We start from the raw sequence: 21217 nt of genomic DNA, 5'->3' as shown, positions 1-21217 counted from the left end.
AAACAGCTGTTTTGCAGCAGCAAGTGCTGGGAGCTAGGGGGAGAAGCAAGCCGCGGCACGCTCAGGGGAGGAGGCGAAGGTGAGCTGGGGCAGGGGGGCGAGGAGCACCCACCAATTTTTCCCCGTAGGTGCTCCAGCCCCGGAGCACCCACGGAGTGGGCACCTATGACCTGGACATAAGCAGGAGATCTTCAATGATCTGAAACTCAATATAAACAAATAACACAAGTATGTAGGGACAGATTTTGAAAGGCCAAGGCACAAAATGAAATTAAACTAGCTAGAGACATTAAGGGTAACAGGAAAACATCCTACAAATACATTAGAAGCAAGAGGAAGAACAATGATAGAGTAGTTCCATTACTCAGGGGGTTGGGGGGGGCCAATAACAAAATGTGGAAATGGCAGAAGTACTAAATGACTTTTTTTGTTTCAGTTTTCATTAAAAAGGTTAGTTGTGATTGGACATCTAACAAAGTTAATGCCAGTGAAAATTAAGTAGAATCAGAGGCTAAAATAGGGAAAGAACAAGTTAAAAATTACTTAGACATGTTAGATGTCTTCAAGTCACCAGGGCCTGATGAAATGCATCTTAGAATACTGAAGGAGCTGACTGAGGAGATATCTGAGCCATTAACGATTATCTTTGAGAAGTCATGGAAGATGGGAGAGATTCCAGAGGGCTGGGAAAGGGCAAATATAGTGCCAATTTATAAAAAGGGAAATCAAGACAATCCGGGAAATTGCAGACTACTCAGCTTAACTTCAGAACTCGGAAATATAATAGAGCAAAAATTAAGCAATCAAACTGCGAACAGCTAGAAGATAATAAGGCGATAAGTAACAGTTAGCATGGATTTGTCAAGAACAAATCATGTCAAATCATAGCTTTCTAAAAGATTTCTTTGACAGGGAAACAAGCCTTGTGGATGGGGAGAGGGGTAGGTGTGGTATATCTTGGCTTTAGTAAGGCTTTTGATATTGTCTCACATTACCTTCTCATAAATAAACTAGGGAAATACAACCTAGGCAAAGCTACTATAAGGTGGGTGAATAACTGGCTGGAAAACGATTCCCAGAGAGTAGTTATCAGTGGTTCACAGACAAGCTGGAAGAGCATATCAAGTGGAGTTCCATAGGCATCAGTTATGCTTCAGGTTCTGTTCAAGGTCATCATCAATAATTTAGATAATGGCGTGGAGAGTACACTTATAAAGTTTGCGGATGATAGGGGTTGCATGTGCTTTGGAGAATTGGATTAAAATTCAATATGATCTGGACAAACTGGAGAAATAGTCTGAAGTAAATAGATGAAATTCAGTAAGGACAAATACAAAGTACTCCACTTAGGAAGGCACAATCAGTTGCACACATAAAAATGGGAAATGACTGCTTAGGAAGGAGTACTGCAGGAGGGAGTCTGGGGGTTGTAGTACATCACAAGCTAAATATGAGTCAACAGTGTAACACTGTGGCAAGAAAAGTAAACATAATTCTGGGATGTATTAATAGCAGAGTTGTAAACAAGACACGAGAAGTAATTCTTCTGCTCTGCACCACACTGATTAGGCATAAATTGGAGTATTGTGTCCAGTTCTGGGTATCTCATTTCAGGAAACATATGGACAAAGTGGAGAAAGATCAGAGAAGAACAAGAAAAATGATTAAAGAAAACATGATTTTAGAAAACATGACCTTGAAATAACTGGGTTTGTTTAGTCTGGAGAAGAAAAGACTGAGGAAGGAATTGATAACAGTTTTCAAGTACAGAAAAGGTTGTTACAAGGAGGAGGGAGAAAAATTGTTCTCCTTAACCTCTGAGGATAGGACAAGAAGCAGTGGGCTTAAATTGCAGCAAGGGCAGTTTAGGTTGGACATTAGAAAAAACTTCCGAACTGTCAGGGTGGTTAAGCACTGGAATAAATTGCCTAGGAGGTTGTGGAATCTGCATCATTGGAAATTTGGAAGAGCAGGTTAAACAAAGAGGACTTAATACTTAGTCCTGCCATGATTGCAAACGTCTGGATTAGATGACCTCTCGAGGTCCCTTCTAGTCCTACGATTCTATGATTTACTCATCCTGACAGTAGCCTCAGCTCTCACTTGAGCCAGTGGGCAACAATCAAACTCCTTGAAACAGGCACAAGGACCTGAATGATTAAGACCACAAGTGCTTTTATATTTATTGATGTACACTCAGAAATAAACTAAGAGACCATCACCTCATATGAGTGAATCATTTCAAGTAGCCCACCAAATAACTGTCAGATGAGATTAATGACCCTTCTGGTGGTATTGACCTGGACCAAATTTGAACAAGTAATATTGATATGAAGGGCCCTCTATTCTATTATTAACTCCCTGAGCTATCCATCCCTTTAGCTTATTTCAGTTCTACTGCTGCCAGACAGTTACTATCACATTGAGACAAATTCTACTAGACCCATCCATTCAGTGTGTGACAAAACAAACTCTACACCAACATATAGTATAGATTTTTGTCTTCTTACCAAAAGGATCAGCTGCAATATTCATTTTGACAGGGCAGTTCCTTCACCTCACCTGTGAACTTACTGGCTAACTACAGCCATTTTTTAAATATTATCAGTTATATGGCTTCTTAAAGGCTATCCAGAAGCCCTGATTTAAAGTTGGTGACAACAATTATTTAGGGCTGAAAAGCCTCAGAGAGCCTTGAAATCAATAGAAGTGAGGCCATGTCTACACTACCACTTACAACAGCAAAACTGATGTTGTTCAGGGTGTGTTTGTGTGTTTTTTCACACCCCTGAGTGACATAAGTTTTGCTGAGACAAGCGGCAGTTGGCACAGTGCTATGTTGGTGGGACTGTTTTTCCTGACGATGTAGCTACTGCTGCTTGTTCAGGTGGTTTTATTATGTTGATAGGAGAGCTCTTTCCTGTCAGCATAGGGAGGCTACACGAGCGATCTTACAGTGGCACAACTGCATTGGTACAACTGTGCCACTGTAAGCTCGCTAGTGTAGACACAGCCTTAGAAATTCACACAAGCCAAATGATGCCAGTCACTGTTGACAGAGAGGTATAAACAGGCCTTGTGAGCATTTTGAATGAAATGTGCCTCTTTATCTCCAGCAGCATGCATAGATGTTTAGTTCTGTTCCACAATCATACATGGTCACTTCTGGAAAATGTTAAATGGGCACTGGCAAATCTGAAAATTACTTTGAAATTCAATTAATATAATGAGACTTTAAAGTATTTTAAAAAGTTATGCTCCCCTCCCCACTTCCCTTAGAAAGTGATATCCCTTAAGGAGATTCAGCAAAAGTCACAGAATTAGTTTATATTCAGGGCACTTTGAAGGGGCCAGTTCAGTGCTTGATTTTCCTTCAGCCTATTTGCACAAATATTGTGTAATTAAAACAAAAGTTTAAATAGATTTTGGTGGCCTTATACTGACCACACTTTCAGAGATTATGGAGGTGCTTAAAAGAGCTCTCCTACACATTAGCCTATACTCAAGGACAGGACAACGCCTGGACATATGGAATGACACTGTTGTGCTATGTTATGTTGGGAGTACTATGTCTGATGTGAGTAGGTCTGGGGCCTTTTTTATAAATGGAAACAAACAAAAAGAATAGCTAATAAAAATAAGTGCATAAATGGCCCTGCCACCAGCACTATTAACACATCAATTACAGCTGTTTAGATCTAATCCTGCAGATACCTAAGCACATGCTTAACATTAAGCACAGAGGGTTCCACTGAAGAATCAAGGCCTTAACACAGGCCCTGCACAAATAGAGGATAAAAAAGGCAACCCCTAGCCTGAAGAGCTTACAACGTTCAGGTCTTGATCTTAGTTGGGATCTCTTCAATATTTTTTTTTGGTTCGGTATTATAATTATTATTATGCCTGGGTCTTATAAAAGGGACACGTGGGAAGGGGGGATGGGAAGAGTCTCCTTTTGCCCTCAGAAGTAAATGAGATGCTTACATGTGTTTTAAAGAATCACTAAGCACTTATCTGGATCTTTAGGCACCTTTGTAATCTGGTGCATAGGCATTTTGCAAATTCATCTTTAGGCTCCTACGTCTCTCTGAAAATCAAAGATGAGTTCATAAGACACTGAATTGCTTCTTAAAATTTTACCCTTAGACCTAAAAAGTATAGTGAGACTGTTGAGGATTAACATAAAACAAACAACCCCCCCACAAACCTTTGAAAGATATTTCTGGTTTAGATATTTTCTTATAAAAATACATTGAAGTTGCCCAGCACTGATTTTTAAATTAAGTGCTATAGCAATCAAAGCTAATGCTAAAATATAGTCAGAATTCACCAGAATTAGGTTTTGTGATTTAGCCTTTGCATTGATTAAATAGCTGCTGTTCTTTAATGTTCTGTTGTTGGATTTACTCTTTTTCAAATTAAAAATTATATAACTCCCCCCGCCCCGCTTTCCACCGCATGTAAGCCTGATGGATGTATCAAACCTGGGCTAAATATAGACAAGATTAATCTGTGACTGTACAACATTTTGCAAAAATCTGCATACTAAGGTGATTACCCTCCTCCTGATAAACTAAATGATTTTTTTCCTAATGAATATACATGTTATTACTGAGCTTTCTCAAAAAGGCTCTCTTAACAGTATGGATTCAGCGTGCCTCTGCAAGTCCCCAGATAACAAGAGAGGAAGAGAGGAAATACAATGTCTTTCACAGTATTCATGATCTGAATTAATAACATGGAAATATTTCCATGAACATTTCTTCAAACTTTAAATGCTAGGTCACTTTCTGACACCATTATTCTTACTAATTAGCACCTTATTCCATGAGTGGGTGTATTACTTCAACAGTACCAGTCATGGAATAATCATGAGTAAGGGCAAGATTTTGACATCCTTTTATTCAACATCTTCCACAAACATTTGAGTCCTAAAACCTGACTAGTGCAAATACTCAAGAAAGCAATTTTACGTCAAAAACAATTTTTGAATTTTATATGCAATTTTCAACATCATACTCCACAATTCCTGCCATTTTGTTTAGTTACATAGGTTTCATGGTTTTGTTCCTTTTCCCCGACTGGATGACTTTCATCCCAGCAGTGAGAGAATTACAGTTCAGGAATTTCCACAAAGGTACTGTTCACAAGCAATCTAGGATGAAAATTAATTTGATGAAGACGTTTGTAAATCACTTTGAACAATGAATACATTTAAGAATTCTACAAACTTCAGGGAAGATTTGCAAACGGGGAAAAAAAATAAGCAAAACCCATCAGAAAAATGATGCATTGCAAATTACTCACTCAACTCAAGTAAATTGCCAAAAGAAAAAAGGGATAATGTCCCTTCATTCAGCCTATAATAAAGCACCCAATGTGACAAAATAGTCCTAGTTAAATTTGAAAGTTCCAGATTTACCAGAATATCATTAGTCCCCATCCCAAATCTCTTTGATTCAGGCAATAAACAGAGTGGAAGGCTGCTCAACACTTAAAAAAACCCCTAAAATGTCAAGCAAGCTGTATGTGTATATATCTGAAGGACTATTGCTTGTTTATATACATGTATTACACACGGATATCTACCGGAGTCAGTATTAAATGGCAGCCTAACATGAGAATTGAGCCAACTTCTGCTATATTGGTGTGAACCTAACATAACCCAGTTACCATTGACTTCATTGGAACTAATCTGGATTTACACCAAAATAAACAAAATAAAAATCTAGTCCATCTCTTTTAAAATGTCACATTATAAAAATCCCATCTGCTAAAATATATTGCGATAGTATTTTAAAGTGGTTCCTATTAATCAGAATAGACATATTTGAAAAAAAAAACTGAATGTGGTCTGTAGCAATATGAAAAGAAAATTAGACCTGATTCTCATCTTGGAGCAATTCTGCCATTGCAGATCTCATGATTTGAATGGAATTACGTTTGATTTACTTCAGTGAGAGAGATTAGAACCAGGCCTCTTGTTATTAATAAATTTGATAGAATAAGAAATTTGCAAATTTCACTGAGAGTTTTATCATGTCCTCAGCGTGGTTTAATTTAAACTCATAGTTGCTGTCCTGGACTTATATATTTCCCCCACATATTTCTTTTGCAAGCTCTAGGATGATTATGCATGGCATGATATACACTGTCAGCCAGGGCTACTGGTGCTGTGCTGTGTAGTGAATTTAGAATGTTTTCAGGACACCAAGATAAAACCCCCTTACAGTACTTCATCAACGGGTTTTGGATAGCAATAAAAGTAAAGCATTAATAGTCATGTAGTTTGTAATGTTATGTTCTGATAATCAAATTTTAATAGGTGTGATACCTGGATGAATTTTAAAAGATTATCCTGTGAAGGAACAGACCCATTGAAAGATGGTCTGTGTCTCTTACATTTAATTACCTATTCACTTCTTCTGCAGATATATCTATTAAACTAAGTAAGCAACAATAATAAAAATAATAATTAGTAGTAATGTATATATTATGTATAATGTTATTGGAGGTGATGTTCTTTACAAACAAAGTATGAAGACGAGGTCCCTGCTTTGAGAAGTTTACAGTTTAAAATACGGATTTTCCTCTTATTCACACTAGTTTTACATTGGTTGAACTCCATTGTCTTCCGTGGAGTTTTTCCTGATTTATACTGCAGTAAGGGAAGGGAGAATTGGACCTTAAGGAGTCCGATCCTGCACTCAGAGTGCCCCAAGATCTCCCATTGAAGTCAGTGGGACTTTACACAGCATAAGGAATTGGCATCACCCTGTAAATTGAAGCCTGTTCAACTGAAGCAGGATTAAGCCCTCAATAAAATAACCTAGTGACAATATCATTGGACTATGAGCCAAGGAAGAGAGCTGTGGCATAAGCAGCTACATAGCAAAAAGCACAAGGGATAACATTTTCAAAAGCACCAAAGTGAATTAGCAGCTTAAGTTCCATTTCCAAAAATGGATCTAGAAGTCTAAGTACCATTAGACTTACACTCTTATATGGTCCCTTAGAAGTCAATGGGAGTATTGCCTTTGATTTCAGTGGGAGCAAGATTAGCATGAAGTTCACAGATTCAATAAGCAGGATCTTTAGTTAGTGTAAATCAAATCACACCACTGATATCAAGGTAATAATGCTGGACCAGTGCAATGAAAGTTAGGTTAAACAAGGTTAAACAAGAAATCTTTTGAGTGTTCAGCCAGACTGAACATCTACAGCTTCTGAGGTTTGTCCATTACTAATGTAGTTAAACTGTGCTCATATACATGATATTTTGCATATTTGTTTGATCTTTCATCAAAAATATGGGTAATGATAAAATCCTTACTGTTTATAGTCATGGATCGTCATGGATTAATTGAGAAAGAATTCAATTGTTTATATGAACACGAGGAACCAAATTCATTCATCTCAGCCTACTGTAACTCCACTGATTTCAGTGAAGTTACATGGGATGAATTTAGCCCAAATTGTCTGCAGGTAGAAGGGAATCAAGCCTCTCACACTATTTAGATATCATGAGCCAGATTCAGCTATACACTTGGGGCTGTTTTACACGGCTCCAGTGACACAAATGAGGTATACATCTTCCTTAATTGGCCAGTTAAACTTACCAGTGAATCTGGCATAGTACATTCTGTGACTAAATGTATAGAGAGAGTTGTAAGTTGAACTGACAGTTTGCTGGTTTGTGTTTCTGTCCAAAGTTGCCCTAGAAGAGATTAGTTTAGGTAGAGTGCATCTTGCTTGAGATTTCTCACCATTGGTATCTTAACCTCTCTCTGATTGCCCACTGCAGTGTTAATTTGGACATAACAATTTGTATGTTGCAAGGTTCAATTATTGTTTGTAAAATGCTTTAAAGGAAGAGTAGCATGACACTATAGCTCCATTTCATAATGGCCCGTAATGTTATCAGATGCAAATTTACTACAAAGTAGAATAAAATTAATAAGTCTTGAAATTCTTCTTAAATTCTACTTTGCTTTTTGTGCTACTTTATCTGGGTGCACATTATGATTCCTATATAAATTAGATAAAAGGTATTAGAAAAGCAAGCAAACAAAAAGCTCTTCTCCAGTGGAGGTAATGGTGCAACAAAGTAGCACTGAGCAATTGTGTGTATGAGGCACCAGCCCCTCTGTACTAACATACATTTTAGTTGTTTTTTCAGTTGGCTTGACAGTACTTTCCTGGTTGATAGTGGTTGTGTCTTTCTTTATCAGTAACTCTCACACCACTGAACTCTTCAAGTCTCACCATGTGGTGCCATGCATGAAGAGGAATCACAGCACAAAATGATCCCTTGGAGAGATTTTTTTTTAAATGGACTGTAATGACAATTCTATATCTAAGCCATTTGCCCCAAAAGTGCTCTTTGATAAATTATGGGACTGATCCAAAAATCATTTACGTCAATGGGAGTCTTTCAATTTACTGAATTGTACTTTTCATCAAGTCCTAAAAGCTTGAGGAGTTTGGGACCAGTAGTCTCTTTAGAGATTCTTATTTAGAAGGCAATTATCTGTACCTAACCCTTATACAAATACTTCTGTATTCAACAGTAGTGGCCCTAGTTCTATAGTAACTATAGTATATACTCTAATAAACCATGTTATATGAGGCATAAATCATCAGGCACACAAAATAATCTGATGGCTTTAAAGTACAGCAAGAGCTGAGAATGAGGAATGCAAAGGATTTGTATGACAACAGGGAACAATCTGGCCAATTAGCACTATATATCAGATTCTAGACCAACAAGCCTTATGGTACTGGGGTTATTTTTCCCCCCTTCCCCCCCAAATATTTTTTATATTTTTGCTAGGACACTTGAATTGAAAATGAAACTGAGATTATGGAGGGAGTGCAGTCTATTCATAAAAGCAGGAGAATGGTAGGAGTCAGGATGCCTGGGTTTCATTTCTAGCTCTGCTACTGCCTTGATGTGTGACCGTTTACATATCACTTAAGTAAACTGAGATACAGAGAGGTTAACACTAGAAGTATGGAGACTGGAAAAGAAGGTATATGTCAAGCTATGTGTTACCTGCAGGAAACTTTCAGACACATGTAGGAACATATATATTGCAACAAATATGTGAAGCACTATTGAGACATTAGCAGAGTTAGACAGGTGGCTAGCCAGGATTACTGGTACCACTGATGTCAATTGATTATTTATATCTTTAAAAAAAACCTTACAAATTGTGCAGCTACTGTAACTAATCTACATAGCCACACATTCCTATCCCTATTACCCACTGCTCTCCCTCCCCTACTCTCTGCATCTGCTTGTTATACCTATTTCTTCTGTCTTCTCTGTAAATTCTTTGGGGTTGAGACTACAAATGCACAGCAAGATAGAGTGCCTGCCACGGTGGGGCACTGATCTGACTGTAACATCAGATCAGCATTATATTCAGTACAAGGCACAACAACAACAACAACAATTGCTAGAACAGGAGTCAGAGGGACAGATTTTTAAATGGGAATCAGGTGCCTAGGTATTTTGAAAATCCCACTAGGAGTTTCTGTATTTTTAGATGTCTAAATACCTTTAAGAATCTGACCTGTAAGTCCCGTTTAAGCAGCAAGCAAAAACCTGCAGAAGCGAGTCTCAGAACCTGGGTCTACAGACTTGGGCTTGCCAAATTTGTGCAATGAAACTAAAAATAGTGATGTAGACATTCTGAGGCTCTGAAGCAGAGGGAGATAGGCTCCAGCCGAAAGTCTATTTTTAGCATTGTAGAGTGAGCCCTGCAAACCCAAGTCTATAGCCCTGGGCTCTGAGACTCGCTGCCACAGGTTTCTGCTGGTTATGTAGGCGTACTGTGTCGGTGTTCTTGAACTTTATTCCCTGCTGTACTATTGATGCACTATCAGTGAAATAAGCAGTTTAATAGAATGTTTGTAAATCACTTCAAGGTGAAAGTTACTATATAAAGGAAAAGCTCTCCTCTTCCTTCAGGAGTCATAGTTACTCTAGTTAGCTTTCCCTAATTGATTCCCCAAGTAGGTACTCCAAAGTCAGGGGCTTCCTGGAGTTTTACAGTCATTTGAATTACAAATAGTATTAAATATATTTTAGTGCCTTTGTTGACTATGCACATTTTTGTGTCAAACCTTGCAGAATGGTCTGTGGCCATTGTACAGCAGTGTTATATGACTCAGTTGCAGACTGAAATTTGCCAGCCTGCTTATTTTTCTCCCTCTCAACATCCATCCTGGTCTGTTAACCAGATCAGAGGGAATGAGAGCAGCTTGAGCCAAGGATATCCTCACACCCCGCTGATTTCCTTTCATTTGCAAATAGAAGGCTGAGATAGGAGCAGACATATTTGTCACTGCCCATTGATTCATTACTTATGTGTCCCTACTGGCTGTTATTAACCCTCCTTGCAATGTCTCTTGTGATGGCTAGACCCAAAGTCACCATATATGTGGGGAAATAAATTTGATAAATATTAACCACAAACTGCTGCTGGCTAAGTCAAAGAGCTTATTGGTTTATCACTCCATGTCAAGAGGTTCACTCACCATTGGAAACCCCCTTGCAGCTGGATCTGGTGATTAGCTCCACTCAGGTCTGGCACCCCACTCCTTCTGACAACTTGCTCACCCCACATCCATCCTTGCTCTCCAGGACATGCAGTGCTCCCTCTTCATGACTCAGCTCTCTGGCCAGGTCATTATATAACCCTTCACTTCCAGGGTATTGGAGTCCCTCTGGGTTAACTGTCTACACACCATTCCAGACAGTCTTCTGCTCCAAGGCCAGGTCCTATGACACTTCCACAGTGACTGGTAGGGAAACCCAGGCCCACTCATTACTCTGGGTTCCAGTCCAGAGACCCTATGTTTAGCATCTCCAGTCTCCTTGCTCCCAATCCCTGTCACTATTTCCCTCAACTCTTTCCTACTTCCTTGCTCTATCCTCTACACCCCGGACTTACTAGCTCAACTCCCTCAGAGTGTAACTATAGACTACTCCTTTATTTGGTTCCTTGGCAGATTCTGTAACCTCAAACACATCTCCCTTCTTCCAGGGAGGGACTGCTTCTTCTTCTGGTCTTAGCTTGCTGGCTTTATCCAAGCTCAGCCTGCCCCTGCCCAGCTGGGCTTCATCATCAATTAGTGCTTGTCCTTCAAGCCTAAAATTCTGCCCAGGTGCAGCCTACCTAGTTAACTGACCTAATTTAACCTGCTCTACCTTTTGTGGAGTGGACACCCCATTACACCCCACCTCACATAGAGGACTGGATGGATCCAACCACACTAATATAATAGATGACAATTCCATCAAATAGTCTTTCTTAACAGGTAACAGAAAAGCAGAAAAATCCAAAACATCCCATTACACATGAGCTCTGAAAATAATAATTACAACAATGGTTCTTGTATTCTCTCCTCACAATTCTGACATCACAGTCACTATCACTTACCCTTCTTCCTTCTCTTTTCATTCTATCTCCTGCTGCTTTTGAAGTTATCGTATTTATAAAAATCTTCATGGTGGGGTATGACATTAGCTTGTCTCATCCACATAAAAATGAAAGGCTTTATTACTTCATATGTACAATCTTTTGCTTATGCTGTGCTGTTAATGTACCTGCATTACTTGCTGCATGTCACCATAGATCACTAGCAATTTGTTCTACATTAAAACTGGAAAAATACAATCATGGTTAAATAACACTTGCAGAAATTAAGTTGACACTGTTTATTGTGGAGAAGGCCTTTTTTTACTGTCAATGCATTTTGGATAATGGGATTTAATTGGTGATAGATGTATTACCAGGTCCTAAATCAATCAAGGGTTTTTGATGGTATCATAAGTGGAGAGCACAAAGCTTGAGCAGTTTGTAATAGCATCAGAAACCCATCAGAAGACATAATAAATAACCAGCAGTGTATCCCTCATGCTGCACACCTCCTGACACAGGGGAACAGGAAAGGCATAAGAACCCACTGAGGAATCTGAACTGAAAATGAAAGTTAGGCCCGAACACGAATGAGCATTGTGAACCATGTTAAAATAAATAGAACACTTGGCCAAAAAAAAGAAAAATAAAACAACAATAAAATACTTAGATATTACCTTACATCACAAAAGAATAGATAGAGCAGGTATTTTTGTACATGAACACAACATTTAGAGATAATTTATTACCTCATTTTATCAATACTGGGCCTGATTTGTCTCTCACTTATGTAAATATTGTACTGGCATTTAGTTTGATAGACTTACTCCAGATTTACTAAGCTAAATGAGAGATGAATCAGGCTTATTAACCCTAATTTTCTGGAAATGGTGGTTGGATCTTTTGTTACTCATTTGTAAGACTAGATTTCTGATAAACAACTAACCCGGAACAGATAGATAGAACTTGAGTAAGTCAAGAACAACAACAATCAAATCCTTCTTCTCCACCCGCCCATCCTGGGAACACATGTTCACCACACTTTTCAGAGAAACCTCAAGTGGTTTGACATTTGAGATTCTGGAGATCAACCCATGGAGAATCAAAATAACTGTGTGTATGTGTTTTCTTCTTCTTTATATAAGAACCCAAAAGTCATTTTTAAGACTAAGTATTATGAAGCATGATAAAAGAAGAAAACAAAGGTAACAGCATTTATCTGTAGGGATTTTTGCTGTAAACTTGCCTGGGGTTTTGAAAGTCAAGGTTACAAGCAATTTGGTTAGCATTAGAAAATGCAGCTTTTATTAAGACTTGCTTGTTCATATTAGAGCATATCATATAGCGTTCCATGCAGATTAGGTTAAGGAAATGCATGTACTTATGGGTGAATTAACTATCAGAAGATATTAAATTTTTGTTTTATGAGATAAACATTGCTAACTACAATCATTTAAAGGAATGGACTTAAAATTATTTTAGCAACATTGTAAACAATGTCTAATTCCTTCCAATGCAAAGGTCCAATTTAGAGGAAAAAATCATTAATTCTCTGCAAAACTTATGCAGAAAAGCTTATAAAATGCCCTTGCAAAACACTAATAAAATAATAGCACAATGCTGGAACCAGAGCTCAATACTAAGCTAACAATATACTGACATTGTTTAAGTATATAAATGTATACTTAATGTACATAAAGTAACAGACCCCACTGCAGGTGTTGCTGTGGTACACCAGGCCCCTCCAGGTACCTGGTAGTGTGCTCAGGGCACCAGAAACCCAGAGGCAAGAGTTGTAGGTGCTCCAAAGGCTAGGCTGTACAGGCTCTAGCCAACAGTGGGTCTCCATTGTAACTCATAAACTCCAAAGAGATAACAGAGGATTACTTTAATTGGGCTGCCATAAAGTAAAAGGTGCAAATAGCCTATGAGCAATTAGTTTAATAGGTACCATAAAAGATCAACCTAACAGTTTCTAACCCAGCCTGTAGTGAAAGTCCACAGCTGAGTAAAAGCAACCATTGGGCTCCTGAGGCCTAGTCCTAGGAGATACTCTCGTCAGTCAACTTCTCTTTCAAAAAGCAACGAAACACTGGCCTGACAATCCTATTCAGAACTTATTTTTTTTGTCCAAGGTCTCATTGGAGCTCTGTCAAGTTTCCCTCTTCTTTACACTCTCTGCAATTAGTGCTTATGGAATTTAAGAGACAGAAAAGTGATCTGAGTTTGTTTCTGTGTACTGCACACTTAGATCTCTAAGGACTCTGTGGTTTATAGAGGCAGGTAGCCATTTTGTATTCAGGGTAGTGCAAACCATTCCAAAGAAAACACACACACTATTTTACTTTTGTTCTTACATGTTGTTTCCCTTAATCTAAAATAAAACCATTTTTGACCAAAAGTACACTTTCTGATCTTTGTATCTTGCAACATGATTTATCCAATATACTTTCTAACCAATTTTGCAGGCCCAGGAATGCTGGGTAGGTCAGGTAAGATTTGGATAAACAATCAAATTTTAGCTTCATATTCAAAGTGATCTAATTTCTGTAAGGTTCACCCACCCCTGTTTATTAGAAAATGGCTTGGCACTTGGAGATGCAGTATCTTTTGAAAACAATGCTATACCTTCTTCTCTGCTGAATTTCAGCATCCTTTGCTACTGTACCTTCAATCCCTTCTCTTCAAGTATGTGGGTTTTTTCATCATCACACCCTATCTCATCACTTGATGCTTGACATCAAACATATTCTGGTGGACCATGTCTCAAAGTCCATCATTTCACTGCCTCCACTTCTGAATACCTGCTCTTTAGCCCCTGCTGCAAATTGATTCCTCACAAGCCTCTGTGATCCTCAAACCATGCAAAATTCTTTTGAGGCTTTAAAGTGGATTTAAGGACTCAGAATTAAATTGAAGTGCCAGCTAAGGGGAAAAAAGAATGAATAAAGTGAAAATTTAAAACCATGGATGAACCCATGTCAAACTCTTTTTTCTTTTCATGCATGATTCTTGCACTAAAGTTTCAATCAAGTCTAAACAGCATTAGACATACTTTTATTTTATTTGCCACTATGTTTAAAAGAAAAGAGCTAACAAACAAACAAAAAAGATCCAAGCATTTGCTTTCCCATAGTCAATCTCACTTTCTACAGTGCACAGACACAGCTGGGAAATTACTTTATTGCTGCCATTTTCTCTGTAATATCTATTGTTAAAATGCTCCCTCTTTTCCCCCATTACTTGAAGGGTTGGGGGTTGGAGGAGGAATGAGCTAATGGAAAAACAGGAAATATCAATCCATCTGAAATAAAAGAATGCAAAGTGCAATAAAACCCATGGAAAGCTGAAGAGAATCCCACTCCTAGGCTTCCTGGCAAATTTTTGATGATTCTTTAAATATGAGGAAGAGAATATTTGTATTTTAAGCAAACCCCTGCATTTAAACTTCTAAATTGCTAAACAACATTTTAGTTGGAAGAACTTCATGGGAGTCTTTGGTGCATAAAAGGTACTCACAACTGACATAAAATAAAACACCTTTATATAGAGAAAATCATTTTAGAGTAATCTCAGTGAAAGATGGTGCCACCAAAATAAACTGATCTGAGATTATGTATATATTGTGCAGTTAAAAAGTCCTACGGGTCAGAAAGAGATTACTATTTTCACAAGTATGATCCACTTTAGATATAGGGATATCTCTCAAAGGACTAGAATACTTCCCAATGGAAGAAAGGTTTTTTTAGGTGTGATCACTGTATATGGAGGGTTATATTTCCCTTTCATTTACAAAAGCTAGAGCTTTCCCAATCCTGGGTCTGGTTTGGTCTCAAGGTGGAAATCAGAGCAAATTCAAGACTGCTTTAAATTGTATGGTTGGCAATAGACCATTATGTACCAAAGGTTAGCTGGAAATAGCAGCTCCATGGCCAGATCCCCATTTCTCAACTGTGCCTCCTTGGACAGAGAGGTGAAATGAATTGTCCAAGGGTACACAGTCTGTGGCAGAGCTGGGAATAGAATTCAGGGTATCCAGAACCCTAATCCTATACTCAGAATACTAACCCATTCCTGGCCCAATTTCTTGACTGTCATCAAAAATCTTGTGTCATCTGGCAAAAATCCAAATTTTTAAAATGTACTCAGTGAAAATAATAGTAAATACTCACTATCACACTGTCCGAGTATCACCCTGTAGAACAGTCAGGGAAAAATATGTACCTTTCTGGGTTGAAAATATATATGAAAAGTGACTCATTAATTGTAATGAAAACATGATGGCTTTGTCCATGGGCTTATGCCAAATGGATCTCATACTTAGAAAAGAAAGTACAGGGTCAAAAATAGGACAAAGTGACAAAGGACAGAACTACTTTATATTCTGAGACACTGAAACTAACCTTGATAGGTAAATGCCCTGCTTTAGATGAGTTCATTACCAATTGATTACTAACGAGACTCTATTGGTCAGATAACTGGAACACTGTTTGCCGATGTCCTCGAAGGAAAGGGATAAATGCCTCAGTGACAGTAATGATAAAAGTTTTAGACTGCAGGCGGTTTCAGTAGCCATCCCATTTGAGCTTCATGAAGACTCTATTCCAATTCACCAAAACACAATGCCAATTTAAAAGCCTGCACCAAAATTATCCAGTATTTAGAGTCATACTATAGACAGATAATGACCTCTTGGAGGTCTTTGATGAGCTCCTACTGGCTTTAGTAGCTGAGGTAACCTAGTAAGATGGCTATCAAAAACTGCAACAGTCATTAGACCAGAGCAAATAAATTATTTCTTCAAGGCATTTAGCTTCTTTTCTCTGATTATTAGTTGTTCACACAGAGATTGTGATTATTTCAAATTTATTAACAATTCAAAATTATTTGCCAAATATTTTCTATGGATAATCCCTTATTTGTAATTTGTTACAAGCAATTCATTCTAAATACTTGACATTCAAAATACCAAGCTCTTTTTATTGGACATATATATAAGTTTGTGTTACCTGATTGGGTGAATATAATATAGCCCCCAGAATCAGGCTCCCCATGTGAATACTCACAGCCCCAAATTCAAAATTCACTTCCTATAACTATTCTTCACTACTGGCTTATGACATGCTGCTTCAGGAAAACTCCAGCCAGCTTATTTGCTATTATACTGATGAAAGTGAACACAAATGGTATGGTCACAGTTGAAGTAAGTTCATTTTAAAATATGAACAAATAATGATGGATAATTTTTGTAGGTGGTCAGATACTACAGTGATGGACAACAGTTGAAACCCCTACAGGAGAAAGAGTTGCTCACCTGCAGAAATAATATATAAGTCTATAGAACACAGACTGGAAAATCACTTTGAGAATACATGTGGGGGACTAATTAAGAGATTCATGATGGGATATAGTCTTCACCTGTTAGGTCATTGACTCTCAGGTCCTGTGTGGAAGTGATCATAAGTAGTTCTCTTTTCCCTTCTGGATGCAAACCTTGTCACTGTTATCCATGCTTTTGTTACCTCAGCATTAGACTATTAAAATGTGCTTTACATGCTCTATACTTTAAAACTATTCAGAGATGGAAGCTGGTGTAGAATGCTTATTGAGCAGGCCATCTCAGGGGACCATATGGCACTAATGCTCTGGAATCTGCATTAGCTGCTTATTGATTTCTGGGAGGAGTTCGAGTTGGTTATATGACCTATAAAGCCTTACATGGCTTGGGATTGGCCTATCTGAGGGATGGCATCTCTTCCTATGCCTTAAAGCCATAGTTGGAGTCAGCAGAGGCACCTGAGGTGGGGGGGTCCCCACATTATAAAGAGAGTAAGCAGCTGGCAGGATGTTCTCTGTGAGTTACATGCCTGCAGCTGGCCTGGGCCAGCTGTCTTGGGGTTGTGGGCTGTGAGGCTATAAAATTGCAGTGTAGACATTAAAGCCTGGGACCCTGAGGAGGGGATTGTCCCAAAGCCTGAGTTCCAGCCCAAGCCTGAATGGCTATACCACAATTTTACAGCCCAGCAGCCCAAACTCTGCAAGCCCAAGTCAGCTGGCCCAGGCAAGCTTTCATTGTTTAATTGATGTGTAGCCATATGCTGGGACTCTAGAAGCGTTACCTTCCTCGCCTCCCATCAGTCTGAAATAGCCTAAATTTGGTGACCTTCTGGGCATGCTCTGAGAGACACCTGTTTAATTGGGGTTTTGAAAAGGATGGAGAGTGTATTTAGTACAATGATGAAGGGGTAGAATGAGTTTCTGTAGATATCTAACTGGCTGAGTTCCTTTTGGAATTATTATTTAAGTGGTGTTGGGATGTCATTGTATTGTAAAATTAGGAAAGCTATTAGGGTGCCTAACGCCTGAGATAAGCATCTTTGTGTAGTTTTAAATCTTAATAAATCAATTAATTAATATAATTAATTAATTTCCTATGAACAAGCATTCACAACCCTAATACAACCCCCTCAATTGGCATTAACTGACACCCTTTTTGGCAGTTCAAGCAAAGACACCAAAAATTAAATGGAGTCATAGACTGGGTTCTTTCCTCCTTCCAACCACCTTCCCCATGAGGTTATTCAGACATGTTAGGATGGAGGCATAGTGGTAGGACAGTGTGAGAAAACTGTACATTGCTGCAACCAATACCGTAGCTGTTCTCTGAATAAAATGAGGACTGGAGTCTCCAGGGCTCTCAATGTAGTACTTTTGGAAAAGAAACATATATTTTTTTAAAGAAACATACTGAGTTTCCCAGCTGACTTGCAGCTTTACTAACCGTCACACATCCTTCATGCTTTATTTATGTGCTGTGGACTCAAGTCACAGGCAAAGTCACTCTCTGCTAAGTTAGGAGGACTCCAAGGCAGTATCTAAATTGTAATGTAACCATTAGGTCTTTGAAACTACATCATTATAAATGAGCAAAACTACAGTAGTCTTCTTCATTCAATACAACTAGTGAAAAATGTTTCTAGAAAGTTTAACTCTAACTTACTTAATTCAATTAAGAATCCATTATAAAAAAACATAAGATAACCATGGCTGTTGTACAAAGTGTTTAGTCATTCCTTCAAGTAGCCTCTGTCTCTTACACACTCACATTCAGAATAATCTGAAAAATCCAGTTAAGGATGCCAGGCAGTGTATTACGTACTACTCTTTAGAAATTTCAATGCAGGGGCGTATCCTATGAGGCTTTCCTCCTACTTCTGGTTTGAGAGGATGCCTAATATGTTTCATTATGAGTTTTGCTGTTAGATGAACTCAAAAATTCAAAACAGAATTATGCAGAAAAAAACAAGTTTTGTTCTGTGTCTAAACCATAGTTGCGAAATGTTTGTATTGACCTTCAAACGCAATCCCAATTAACCTAGGATTTGAGATCTGATGTTTTTGCAAACTTCGGCACCTATTTACAAGAGTTTGGAAATCACAGGTTTGATTTTGTTCAAACAGCTGGGAAACCAGAGTCCGCCCGTCCTGCCTTCCTTCCAGTTAGCATTCCCTTGTTTCCCATCAACAGCTGCCCCATTCCCCTCAACAAGCCCTTTCACATAGCATCCCAACTCAGATATTGTCAGCAGGAGAGGCATCCAAAGGCTTGCTTGTTGGGCGTCTATGGCTTGCTCATTAGAAAGATTTTCAATCAATGATCTGCAACACATAGTGAATACTTGATATCCCTCTCTGTCTACACTGAGTGGCAGCATTGAGTATTTTTTACTGTGTGGTGTTTTCACTGTGTTTTCTTCATGAAAAATATTACTTACAAATTCATTTTCTGTGGAAATGGAAGCTGTTCAGGAAGGATCTTCATTGCCTGAGTTGCCTACTGTGGTTCTGGCAGTGCTGAAAGAACTTTTGGCCAACACCTGCAAGTTGGATCAATGTCTTTTCATGGTTCATAAAATCTAATGGTGAGAACATGAGTTGCTAATTAGAGAGGAATTCCAGTTTCTCTCTGAAGGGTAGTTGGGAACATCTCCTTCACAGTGGCATCCTGCTCTCAGTCTCACCCAGTTATACTGATGTAGAGTTATTGGGTCTGATTCTGATCTCCCATAAACAGTTTTACAATGGTGTAACTCCCGTGAATTAATTGGACCTGCTGCTGATTTATATCATTCTAAGTGAGAGGAAAATCAGGCCCAAAGATGCTACAGTACAATGTAATGTCCCTTCTGGAGCAATTAAGTGCCTATAATGTAATGCAACCTGTTTTGTGAATGGTAAGATATGTTTTAATGCTCTATTACTAGAGCTGGGGACAGTTCAGACCACTTTGAGATTTAGGGGTAGTTTGGCTCTGGATCTAAATATGAATATAAACTTTTGTTGCCTGTTCATATTTCCATAATGAGCTGAAACAAAACCCTAGATAGGAACAACACAACATTACAGGAGTGTTTAGACACAAATCTGGATCTCAACTGTGAAGCTCTAGCCTATCTCTATAATAAATCGCAGATCTCTAATTCATGCCCTCTTCCCTCCTTTTACCCCAGACTTTCACTTTCATATGTTTACTCCTAATTAATATTGTTATATCACATATCCACCACCTTCCACAATATTCTGTCAATGTCACCAACTATCCTTATGCTGTTCTGCTGCTTATAGATTAATTTATTAAACCACCTGTCTGTTTTTTCTAGTCTATGTATTTCTACATTGTATGATACTGCAATAAACCAAAGCCTTTCAATCTGAAACATTAGTTTAATTTGTGAAAGATAGAATGATTTGTCCACAAATTCTAGCTAACTTGATGCAAAGATAAATGGTGCTATGCAGGAGATCTTTTGATCCACACAAAAGAGAGTATTTCATTATCCTTATAGATGCTTTTATCTGTGTTTTGTTACTCTATGAGCTTTTTTACTTGTTCTCTCTGTCATTCAAATACTACTGGAAAAAATATTTACACTAAAAAGAATAGCCAAATGGCCTTTTTTGATGTGGTGCTATTTATTTTGAGCATTGGTTGCTGGAAAGGCAAGACCTATGTGTCTCTGCTGGACATTTGTATCTCTCATTTTTATATAACCTCTTTCTAAGTGGACCCTAAAGCACTTTACAGAATATTGCAAACCGAATGGATAAATATGCACACCCAAACACACAACCTAAAGTGAAATCTCTGGGTTGAAACACTTCCAGTTCCACTGCTGAACATGTTAGAATGCAAAGAATACAGAGGCCAGTAACAGAACTGATGGGAAAGGATAGCAATTATTTATGCCTAAGAGATGGCATGTCTGATAAGATATGCTAGTGACCTGGACACTTCAGAATTATTATGCCCTTCTCAGGTCTAAAATACAGTCTAAGTAACAAAAGCCTACATCTGCAATAATTTCCCCTAAGTCAGTTAACCACATGGAATGATTGGTGGTATTATCACAATCTTATCAAGATTTTGGTATAATATTACGTAGCATTTGTTTCTGATTTCATTCGGGTATAAATCAGGAGGAATTAACTGAAGTCAAATGAAGTTATATAGTTGTGTAAAAACAGTATAAGAGATAGCAGTATTTGGCTCATAGTCTATATATTATATGTAGGACACCAAATTTAAGCACCTGGACTAAAAAATATTCTGACACCTGCTGTGAAATGTGGTCACTAACTCTGATAGTTGGGCCACTATGTTACCGTTTGTGTTGTTACAACATATGGGCCTGATTCTAATTTCATTTACTCCAAGGTAAATCATAAGTAAATTCACTGAAGTTATCTGAGTTAAATTGGTGTTGAACGGTTATTAGCGAGAGGAGAAT

General features: G+C 38.2%; 1 long non-coding RNA gene across 1 annotated transcript in view; it reads right to left on the bottom strand.

Annotated features, from left to right (window-relative positions):
- LOC123368276 overlaps positions 1-13246 on the bottom strand; it is a 47684-nt gene extending 34438 nt beyond the window's left edge. Inside the window, exon 1 of the long non-coding RNA XR_006578735.1 lies at positions 13138-13246. This is a non-coding gene — a long non-coding RNA (uncharacterized LOC123368276). The remainder of the gene's footprint in view (positions 1-13137) is intronic.
- Between the last annotated feature and the right edge of the window lie 7971 nt (positions 13247-21217).

This window comes from Mauremys mutica, chromosome 4 (assembly GCF_020497125.1).
Source record: "Mauremys mutica isolate MM-2020 ecotype Southern chromosome 4, ASM2049712v1, whole genome shotgun sequence".
Classification (NCBI taxonomy): domain Eukaryota; kingdom Metazoa; phylum Chordata; order Testudines; family Geoemydidae; genus Mauremys; species Mauremys mutica.
The sequence above is the reverse complement of the archived record's forward strand: the minus strand, read 5'-3'. Positions and strand labels throughout refer to the sequence as shown.